Here is a 12,554-nt window from a genome sequence, read left to right on the forward strand (position 1 = left end):
AAATCTAGGCAATGCAAGATTAGCCTCAACCTAAGACCTTAAAGAGCCTCAGAGGATTTTTAGGTCTCACAGGCTACTATCGCAAATTTGTCTGCAATTATGGTTGCATTGCTAGGCCCCTCACTCAACTCCTCAAGAAAAATTCATTCCTATGGAATGATGAAGCACAACAGGCCTTTACAGCTCTCAAACATGCCATGTGTTCCACTCCAGTCTTAGCACTACCCGACTTCACCAAATCTTTTGTGATTGAATGTGATGCTTCAGGTACGGGTATTGGGGCGGTCTTAATGTAGGAAGGTCGACCCTTGGCCTTCATGAGCCAACATCTAAGTGGGAAGAATCTAAGAAATTCTACCCATGAGAATAAGATGATGGCCATCTTACATGCAGTAGATACCTGGTGACCATACTTATTGGGGCGACGTTGCCAAATCCACACAGACCATCAAAGCCTTAAATATTTTTTGGAGCAACGCCTATCCTCACCACAACAAAATTAATGGCTCAACAAAATGATGGGATATGATTATGAGATAATTTACAAGAAAGGGTGTGAAAATATTGTAGCAGATGCGTTATCCCGCCAATTTGAGGAGGAAAGTACCCTGCTTGCAATTTCCCTTCCCATTCTAGAATGGAATGAAAAGGCTCACAAGGAATGGTTTTCACATCCTTGGCCCTCCCAACTCATTAATCAATTGCAGGCGGATCCAAATTCCACAGCAGGCTACTCGTGGTAGGATGAAATTCTTCTCTACAAGGACAAAGTCGTAATATCACCAACATCCACCCTCAAAAGCCGCATTTTGGTGGAGTTGCACTCATCTCCCACTATAGGACATTCAGGCTTTTAGAAGACATATGCTGGCACTAGAAGATCATTTTTTTGGATAGGCATGAAAAAGGACATTCTTAATTTTGTAGCTGAATACGACATCTGTCAGCGCCACAAAGGAGAAACAGTCAAATCCCTAGGTACATTACAACCATTGCCCATCCCAGCCTCAATCTAGATGGAGGTTTCTATGGATTTCATTACGGGTCTTCCAAAGTCAGGAAACAAGTCAGTCATCATGGTGGTTGTGGATAGAATTTCTAAGTATGCTCATTTTTGTGTCCTACCCCACCCTTTTACACCGACTTTGGTCACTCAATCTTTCATGGATCAGATCTTCAAATTGCATGGCATGCCCACTTCCATTGTGTCTGATCGTGACTCGGTCTTCACTAGTAACTTTTGGCAGGAACTCTTCCGGCTACAAGGAACCCAACTACAACTCAGTACTTCCTATCATCCACAAATTGATGGTCAAACTGAAGCAGTCAACAAATGTCTGGAAACCTACCTTAGGTGTTTCACTTCAAAAAAGCAACATCTCTGGGTACAGTGGTTACCTCTAGCTAAATGGTGGTATAACACCAACTATCATGCCACCACCAAAATGACTCCATATGAAGTAGTTTATGGTCAACTCGCCCCTTCCCCTACTTCTTATATCAAGGGATGCTCGAAGGTACAAGTAGTGGATCAACTCCTACAGAACCGCACAACCATGTTGGCCCACCTTATAGAGAATCTTCATCAAGCTCAAAACTGCATGAAGCAACAGGTAGATCAACATCGCTCAAAGCACCTATTTCAATAAGGGGATCATGTATTTTTGAGGCTGCAACCATATAAGAAAAAATCAGTCAAAGACAAGGGTTGTCAAAAACTATCTCCAAAATTCTACGGACCGTATCAAGTACTTCAGCGCATTGGAGAAGTTGCCTACAAGCTAGCTTTTCCGCCCACTGCAAAAACCCATCCAGTTTTCCATGTCTCATGCCTCAAGAAAGTGATTGGGAACAATTTCATAATTCAAACTAGTATACCTGAAGGGTCAATCTGGCTCCAACCTGAACAGGTTCTTGACACACGAGAACGGCAACTGCGTGGCCGCATGATCAAGGAAGTCCTTGTCAAGTGGAAAGACACCTCCCCAAAAGATGCAACCTAGGAACCAACCACTATTCTTCAGCAGTTTCCGCAACTTCAGCCTTGAGGACAAGGTTATTCTTATGGGGGAGGGCATGTTAGGGTCCCACCCTAACCCCCTTATTTATGTAATAGGATCGAGCCATATTTATAGTTAAGTAAAGATTCAATAAAGCCCATCTTAATAGTTGTAAGTGGTTAACCTGCATTTAATGAAGGGACCACAGTTAGTTGCAAATGGGCCATGGTATTAGATAGATGGTATTAATAACAACCATGGTATTGCCCCATGGTATTGCATGTATGAATCCTATATAAAGGATAGAGGCTCCCCTCGAGGAGCATCATGTCTTATTTTGTAATTGAGCTTAGCTCTATTGGAGGTTGCCCCCTCGAAGAGGCAAGTGAACATTGCTTTCTGAATTATAAAATACTTGTTGTTATTTCTCATTGTTCTATGTTCTAGGCATATTTCTTCATATATTTGGTATTTTGGTATCATCTTGCAGGTTAAGAGCATAACAGTGGGAGAAGTTGTTAGTACTTGGGTGGGAGAAGTTGTTATAATTGTGAATGTCAACAAAAGGCAAATCCTGAAGTGAGCCTCGACAACATGATGGATTGTCTCATAAGAAAAGCAAATGCACAAAGGCCATCTTCTTGGATAATTTTTGTTGAATCTTGAAGGCACATATATCCTTCTCCAGTGCAAGGAGTAAGAGGATGACCATGTATTGAAAGATGCATTGAATTTTAGTCTTGTCTAGATTTATGGACTTGATCCATTTTTCCTTTGGATTTGAAGTTATATATAGAGAGGTTTATTAAAATTGTGTGTTCCTTCTCAGAAAATAACACCATTTAATACAACAATTTGTGCTCTCAAAGACCATCACAAAGAAAAAGAGAGCAGAAATCCCTTTACTCATAAAAACCCTCTAGTCTCCAACAATTTCACATGAATACAATTGTCATAGAAAATCTCTCAAATACCTTTTAGCCTTTAACAATTTCACATACATACAAGTGCCATAGAAAATCTCTCCAATAACCTCTAGTCTCCAACAATTTTGCATGGATGCAATTGTCATAGAAAATTCGTCCAATTTTAGTTTTAGGGGGAATACCCATTTAAATCTCTTCCATTTTATCTCTAATTCCACTAAAGTTACCATGGATTCTCTTGAATATGGTGGATTAGCAAACTTTACTATGCTGAAAAAATAAAAAATAAAAAATAAAATTAATAAATAAAAATAAAGTAAAAATAAAAATAAAAATAAAAATAATAAAAAATAAAAGAAATAAATAAAAATAAAAATCCTAAATACCATTTGATTACCACATGAAATTTAATGATTAGAATATTTAGATGACAGACATTGATTCTAGGGCTAGCTAGAAAGTATAAAGTTGCTAGAATTGGTTTGAAGAATAGTTTCTCTATGCAAGGTAGAAGGAAAAGAGGATTTAAAGCACATTTATTGGAATAATTAATTATTCCAAACAATCTATGGTCCCTCTCCATGAGACGACATGGCATCGCCCACATGGAGGCCATGTAGGTACCTTCCAAGAATGGAATCATGTTGGTTAATGTGGTTGTATCATTTGGGCCACATGTGGATGCCACATGAATACCACATGGGTGCCATGTGGCAACCCATTACAGATGACGTGTAATATGATTAGGCAAAGTTCAAGTAGGAATAAATTTCAATTCAAGAATGAGATTGAGATAAAATCTCCACAAGATGAACATAATTGTAGCATCAGATTTTACATTTTATGTTGTGACCTCATCTTCATAATAGACATTAGGTTTAAGGTCAATTCAACAAGTAACCCTTTCCACAACCCAATCTAGTAATGGGGTGGGAGAAGTTGTTATAATTGCGAATGTAAACAAAAGGCAAATCCTGAAGTGAGCTTGGACAACATGATGGATTGTCTCATAAGAAAAGCACATGCACAAAGGCCATCCTTTTGGATATTTTTTGTTGAATATTGGAGGCACATATATCCTTCTCCAATGCAAGGAGTGAAAGGATGACCATGTATTGAAAGATGCATTGAATTTTAGTCTTGTCTAGATTTATGGACTTGATCCATTTTCCCTTTGGATTTGAAGTTATATATAAAGAGGTTTATAAAAATTGTGTGTTCCTTCTCAGAAAATAACACCATTTAATACAATAATTTGTGCTCTCAAAGACCATCACAAAGAAAAAGAGAGCAGAAATCCCTTTACTCATAAAACCCCTCTAGTCTCCAACAATTTAAAGTGAATACAATGGTCATAGAAAATATGTCAAATACCTTTTAATCTCTAACAATTTCGCATAGATACAAGTGTCATAGAAAATCTCTCCAATACCCTCTAGTCTCCAAAATTTTTCATGAATACAATTGTCATAGAAAATTCGTCCAATATTAGTTTTAGGGGAAAGACCCATTTCAATCTCTTCGATTATATCTCTAATTCCACCAAAGTTACCATGGATTCTCTTGAATATGATGGATTAGCTAACTTTACTATTCTATGTTGTATGCTTTGAAACCAAATTTATTAACTCCCACTCTTATTTTAGTTGAGGAGAAAATGGCCCTCTAATTAGAATGACCGAGACAAGCCCTTTCTCTAAAATGATATGTTTAGAATTCATATAAATAAAAAACAACGTTAAGCTACCAATTCAAGAAGCCAATAGAAGCCCATTGATAAGGAATTGTAACATCTCGAATGTGCAAAAAAAATGTTTGGATTTCCTTAACACCATATCTTCAAATTTATAAAGTCACTAAAAAAATAAAACCCTAACTTAATCATAAGAAACAAAACCATATTTCAATTTGTGGAGACCCACAATTAAAAAGGCGTGAGCCGACTTCATGTGGTGTCCTTCTCAAGGGAGTCCGCCTACCTTCATGGACTTCATGTGGTGTCCTTCTCAAGGGAGTCGGCCTACCTTCATGGACGCTTGATATAAAGTGAAAGACATATTTCATAGGACTCGATCATCACCAAGTTGGACATTCATTGATATATTTCGTACTACTCGCTCGGCCATCTTCTTGGAGATTCTTTCTGCAACAAAATCGTGAAGGGAAAGGGATTAATTTGTGAGTGAGAACATGGAACCTTTTTACACCGACCATGCAAAAGATCATGAGCACGAGTCAGAGGAGATTCTTGATTTGCTGCCTCCAAGATTTAGAGAAATTAGTGGCAGCTCAACAGCCATGGAAAGTTTCAATTTGATGAACGACGATCTTATAAGCCATCGAATTATTCCAAGCCTCGACGGCCATCTACGGGCCCTCATTTCGACATTTGGTTGACGCAGCGCCGCCGCCACCACGACAATGCAATCTTCTGTTTCGCGTGAAACCAAGAGGTTGCCACCAGTGGACGGTGAGTGAAATAACTTTTATCGAGGTTGTCACCCTTCCCTCAACATGAGTTCACGGCTTTAACTATTCCGCATGTGTTTCCACCAGAAGAATTGAATGGATCTTTTGTGGAAGCGATCGGACATAAAATTATTTTCTGGAATAGTACAGATGATCGGCAGCATCCCTTCTGTTACATACTAAATTCAGACCAGAACTCCGATAGGTCATTCCGGGCTTTGGATACTTCCACAATAGCTGGAGAACTCCACAACGAGTTTCCTGATCAGATTACGAAAGTAACAGTCGGAGATCGGTTGATAGTGTTGTTGGGTAGTGATAGTGTTGTTGGTAGAAATCGTGCAACAATGTTGTCCTTAGACGTAAACTCTGAAAAGTGGTCACTTCTTCCAGAGTGTCCGCACAACATATATGTTACACCTATCCCGTGGAAAGGAAAACTGTATCTAGTAAATATTACTAGTTGGGTATATGCAGGCAACGATGATACTACCATACTCGTTCCCATGCACTTCGACTTTCAGAGCAACGTGTGGGTAGTGGGAGGAGAAGAGAACACAACGTTTGCTCGGCATTTAATGAAATTTCCTACATATGTTCCGCCTTCCTCCCGTAACTTCCGTAAATTCCTTGTCACGAGCGTGTTAGGGAGATGTATGATATCCTCCAAATCCGGAACACTTTATGCCATATCTCAGAGGTCAGATACAGAGGATGCCAATGGCGATTATGGCGAGTATCCCATTGGGTGTATTTACGCTATGGATGATTTAGCAAGTGGATGGAGGCTAGTTCAGTGCCGGAAAAGTGAGCACACTCAACAAGTTGATCCCTTCAAACTCCCTAAGCTTCCTAAAGGTAAATATGTAAAGACTAGAACTAACTGTTGGGAAATAAATGAGCACGACATACTCCTAGTTGTTGTACATTTTGTGTATATGCGAAAGGGTCTCTGGGCGAGGTATGCGTGGTGGACCTTCAACAAAGATGACGGTGTTAAAAACTATGGTTACGAGGAGTTAAATCGGTCGGCTTTAAAAAATGCTTCAGATATTTCACTCTTGAAAATTGAAATGTGAAAATTTTGAAATTGATTTATTTAATGATAAGATTTTTAATTGATTTTTTTAATTAGTTAATAGTTTCACAATTTTCTATGTTAAGGGGAAAACAAATCTTTCCAGATTATGGGAAGGGAAGAATAGATACATATCACACAGATAAAGCAATTAAATGTTAATCTTGTTTAGTTTTTTTATTAGAAAAAGAAACCAAACATTTGCACAAAAATGTCATGTATCTTATTCTCTAATCACTGTGGAGAACATAGTTAATGGAATGTGAAAAAGGAAACCAAAGATTTACACTTGGGAAGTTTATCTGATAAAAGACTTACACGGACACTCCATACCACATGATCATTTATAACATTAGTCCCTTTATCGATCATAACATTAGTCCCTAATATCTCAAGCACCCTAATATCTGATTTGATGCCGTAAGCGATATTTGATTTGATGCCATAATCGATATCTGCAAGAATTTCGGGACACATATAGTTTGGACTGCCAACAACCTGCATGGTTGAATTAAACAACATCAATTCACTGCAAGAAGTTTGAAACGCATGTAGTTTGGAGTGAAAGTAATCACCTCTTCTAGAAACGCATGTAGTTTGGAGTGAAAGTAATCACCAATAGCTTCCTTAATCAATTCAGTCCCGTGTTTGCAAGCAGAAAATGATTTATTATCAGATTTCCTACAATAAAGATTCATTTGTTTCGAGGTAATCTGTCTGAGAAGAGAATAGAAATGGAGAAAACAATAATGTCAATGGAGGAGGGCATTCACTGCAATCCATGGACAAAGAATGATCGGGGCCATATAGATGGTTCCCTCCAATTTCAAAAGAAATTCTATCCACAGGAGAACTAATCATCCTGTTCATAGGAGAATGAATCATCTTGTCCAGTGGATGCCACGGAGAACTAATCATCCTGGCCTACAGGAGAACTAATCATCCTGTTCCACAGTTGCCACGGAGAATGAATCATCCTGGCCCATAGGAGAACTAATCATCCTGTTCCACAGTCACCACGGGGTGTCACAGGGGAAGGTTGAACCTTTAACCTGTACATAGTGCACCACCAGGGGATATGAGTTGCCCTGTGGTCACATGTCGCTCCAAGAAGTACCCCGCGCCCCTGGAGCTCCCAGAGCTCAATACATCATACTCGACCCTCATAAGAGGGTCTCTAAATGACACCAAGTCGTTCTCGGAAAGTCAGGAATTTGACCTTTCCTAAGGGCTTTGTCAAAATGTCGGCGACCTGTTCATCTGTACCGATATGTTGGAGCCTTATTGCTCCTTGCTGCACCATATCTCGAATATAGTGGTACCTAATATCGATATGCTTGGAGCGATCATGAAATACGGGATTCTCTGATAAACGGATCTCGATCTAGTTGTCACACAGGATCGTGGTGGTATCCAATGTAAATCCAAACAGCTCACTAAAGAGCTTTCACAACCAGACTGCGTCAAAGGAGGCCATGCTAGTAGCAATGTATTCTGCCTCGGCGGTGCTCAAAGCCACCGACTTCTGCTTCTTGCTCATCCAGGATATCGAGGCAGATCCCAAAGAGAAACAGCACCTGAAAGTGCTCTTTCGGTCCACCACACTGCCTACCTAATCAGCATCAATATACCCAAGTAGTCTCTCAACCCATGAGTGATTGTGCCACAAAGATATATCAACAGATTCTTGGCACCAATCCAATGTGAGTGGTGAGGCTCAAACATATGTTGACTCAATGTGTTGACTGTAAAGCATATATTCAGATGGGAGTTCACCAAGAACATAAATGCTCCGACGAGTTGACGATACTCAGTAGCATTTTGTAAAACAGGTCCGGCAACACTACCTCTTAACTTCTTGAAGTCAAGCTCCATCGAGGTAGTTACGGGCTTGCAGTCCACCATGCCAAATCTCTCCAATACCTTCACCACATATTTTCCTTGAGATAGGAAAATCTCCCCTGGTTTCTGCCAGACTTCCAGTCCTAGGAAATAGTGCATAATTCCTAGGTTTTTCATCTCGAACTCAGAATCCAGCTCCCTCTTACATTCGTGAATGAGAGGGTCTGCACCTGTTAGAAAGAGGTCGTCAACATATAGCACCAGTATGAGAGGATTGTCATCTATAACCTTAAAGTAAAGGTTAGGGTTGGCTTCACTCCTAGTGAATCCCAGCTTCATCAAGTAGCTATCGATCCTCTCATACCATGCTCAGGGTGCTTGCTTTAGCCCATAGAGGGCCTTCTTCAACCTGCACACATGCGATTCTTGATCATAAATCTCAAATCCTTCAGGTTGCTCCACATAGACCTCTTGTTTGATCGAACCATGGAAGAACGTAGTCTTGACATCCATCTGATGTAGGTTTCACCCTTGCGTAGCAGCAAGGGCTATGATCGAGCGGATGGTGGTATATCGGGTAACAGGTGTAAATATCTCGTCATAGTCTATACCTTCCTTCTGGGAGAAGCCACGAGTGACAAAACAAGCCTTATACTTCTCCGCACTTCCATCAACTGCATGCTTTATCTTGTAAAGCCATTTTGAAGTGACAACTGCTTTGTCCTGGGGTCTGGGGAACACATCCCAAACATCATTTTTCATAATGGACTCATATTCCTCGGTCATAGCATCCTTCCATACTTGATGCTTGACAACATCTGTGAATGACAAAGGCTCATTTTGGATGATCGTGCTCATGATGGTCAGGTATCCCTGATACCTGTTCGGCTTCTTACTTTCACGATAGTATTTGCAGCTTTGGCCCATAGAAACTTCGGAAGTCTTTGATCATGGAGCATAGCACAGACAACTTCCACAATTGTACGATTCTTCCTTTCCACCACACCATTCTGCTCAAGAGTATATGGTGTAGTAGTCCCCCTCTTAATGCCAGCCTCTTTGCAAAAGTCATGAAACTCATTGGATTCATATTCAGTCCCATTATCAGTCCTTAAGGTTTTTATCTTCTTTTCGGTTTGATTCTCGATCAAGGCTTTGAAGTGTCGAAACCAGGAGAACACTTCATCCTTCTTTTTCAAGAAGTATATCCAAGTCTTGCAAGAATAATCATTTGTAAAAGTGAGGTAATATAAATATCCTCCCAAGGAGTTCACAGGCATCATACCGGATATGTCTGAGTGAACTAGCTGCAATATATCAGAGGTCTTGCTTTGGCTTGAGGGGAATGGTCGCCTTTTGAGATTTCCTTTGGCACATCCTAGACATACACCTTCTTGCTCTAATATGAACTCGGGCATCCTGGTCACCATTTTTCTTACATCAGGTAGAGCTTTATAATGAAGGTGAGGAAACCTCCAATGCCATAGTTCAGACTGAAGAGATGTGTCATAAGACATGACACCCAGCGGGCTTCCTCCGACCTAATATAATGAATGAAATCGAAACCCAAGAGTAAAAGCATCTTTAAAGTTCTTTTTTCATACACGTACCTTGCCATCACATATACATTAAGTAAAGCGTATATAGAACATTAAATGATCAATAGAAACAAGCCAAGACATGAGACACAAGATGTGGCACCTAGCCAGGGACAAACCCCAATGCGGGGAAACCCTTTGATCAAATTTTCTTTCATCTTCAATAGTTCAGCATAGAGAAATAGTACAAAATCTAAATTCTGTAATTTTATATCAGCAGTAGCAAACCCTAGATCAGCAAAGTCAAACTTGGTCAAACTAGTTGAAATTGACCTCTAAAACGCTTGGTTAATTTCCGGTCAACTTTTCCTCGAACAAGTTGAAGAAACAACCCTTGAACAGCCCCAAAAGTATGGTCTATTTGCAAATTTCTGAAGTCAACTTGCAGCCCTAAACTAGGGAAGTCAACACTGGTCAAACCAGAGGTCAGATCACCTCGGTTTTCATGCCAGTGACAAATTACTGTGTAACACCTACTCCCTTTGAGTAGATTATCCTCCTTCTTCTTCCAAACCTTACTTTACTGGGTCCTAGTAGGAGCATTACTTTCCATTTTCTTCTTCACCCTTGTCTAATTTTTCTCATGGTTGCATCGGGCTCGAACACTTTTCCTTCATCTCCTTTTTCTTTACCCAAATCTTCTTGCTACCTTTTTTATTTTTTGCAAGAGAGAAATAATTGGGTTGTTTCTGCTCTTTCTTGCCTGCAATTTATGCTTAATGCAACTAATACTCATATAGGGGTTCATCATGGGGGTAAGAGGATCATTATTCTTGTTTTTCTTATGATTTCTTTCTCCTCTTTTTAACATGTTGTCTCCACATAGAGCAGTAAATACAAACTCATAATACTCTTCTCTCATATTTATTCTCATCTTCAATGATCGAGCTACCTATTTTGCATGCATGTTATGAGTGGAATTCCTTGTCTTCTCATATTTGAACTCGCTTCCTTATGCCCAAAATTTCCACAATTGTGGCATGCAACATGGCTTAGGAATGGGGTAAAGGATTTTTGACTTCTCATAGCATTTACATTATTTCTTCTCGTGTTGTTTTCATACCGACTCCTTGGGTAATAATAATCTCTCATGTTTCTATTACCAAACTCCTTCTTGGGCATCCTATGCATTCTTGGGTTTCTGCCGCCCATCATGCTTTGCTTTCTTACATTCCATCTACAATGAATATGGCTTTATACCCATAATTTTTGCAAGAAATACAATAACCGTTGAACAAACTTTCATACCTGGAAGCATTTCACCCTTGATGATATTTTCCTTGAGGCACACAGGATATTTGTTGGTCCCTCATGTAGCTTCCATGGTTTTTTGAATTTCTGCCATAAACAACACTTTGTTATCGCTTCTTCTGTTGTTGATCTGTTTTTGTTAGCTATTTTTTTACACTCTTTAGTTTTTCTCCTTGTTGTTGGTGCTTAAGATTCTACTACTATTTTTTCTTCTTTGATTGTTGTTGTTGTTCAACAAATTATTTTCCTTTATTATTGTTGGGACCTTTAACTACATTTTCTTGGGTTGTTGACCCTTGAACCTTTACTCTCATGGAGCTTAAATCCCCTATGATATCTTGAGTAGCCTAGATGAGAGGCGATCTCTACTTAAAAATAATCTCATCCAAGGCCTTTATGCTCTCCTCAAGCTTATGATATTAAGACAACTGATTATCAACCCTTTCTAGGTCATGCCTCAATAAGACTACTTCTGCTTGTAGTCTCTCACATTGATATTCTTTCTCATGAAGACGATTTATCAAACTCTCATTCAATATGTTGGTTTTCTCTTGTTGAGCATTAAGATCAACAACAATTTTTCTCAACTTATCATTCTCAAGGTCACATTCTCGCAAAATCTCCTTAATATCCTTAAGAATATATATGATCTTTGTCTTGAAATAGTATTATGATCTAAATCCTTCTCTTCATTGTCATATGTGCTAACAAATTCATCACAAGGATCTACACCCCTTTCTGAGTCTCCAAAATCCTCCATGGGTCTGAGGAGTACTCCTTCTTCATCATTACAAGGAATGGATTCATTTCCACCTGTATATGGATACTCATTGGATTTCTCTTCAGTTTTTTCATGAAGTTTTCTTTACTCTTCCTCTAAGGTACCCTCGTTAGTTATTCCTACGAATGTAAGTATTTCCTCAAAACTACTAGATGGATGACTATATTTTTCTTTAGAATATGAATGTGTACTAAATTTCCTATCTCTTTATATCCATCACAAAAAATAGCTTACATTCTAAGCAGCATGGCCTCTCTTCTAATTCTTATTCTTCACTTTTGTAGTGATGATTTGCAATTTTCACAATTGAAAGAAGATCTTCATACATTAGAGAATCTTTCCTCAGGGATGCCTTCATCTTCTTTCTCCTTCTTTTCTCTTCCTTGATGGTTGCATCTATAGGTTCTAGTTCACTTCTTGATAAATAAGGCTCTTCAACCTTCTCTTGAGCCACAATTCTACCATCTCCATATATACAATGCATCTTGTCCAACATTTATTTTTTTGTCTCACAGTGACTAACTTTATCAACATTTGTCTTTGATAACCCTTTCATGATAATCTCCTTGGATTTTGAATTAAACTCATTATTTTATCCATATTCCATAG

The sequence above is a fragment of the Pinus tabuliformis genome, chromosome 3_1 (genome assembly GCF_031772625.1).
Source record: "Pinus tabuliformis cultivar Carrire ecotype Pingquan chromosome 3_1, CPIR1, whole genome shotgun sequence".
Classification (NCBI taxonomy): domain Eukaryota; kingdom Viridiplantae; phylum Streptophyta; class Pinopsida; order Pinales; family Pinaceae; genus Pinus; species Pinus tabuliformis.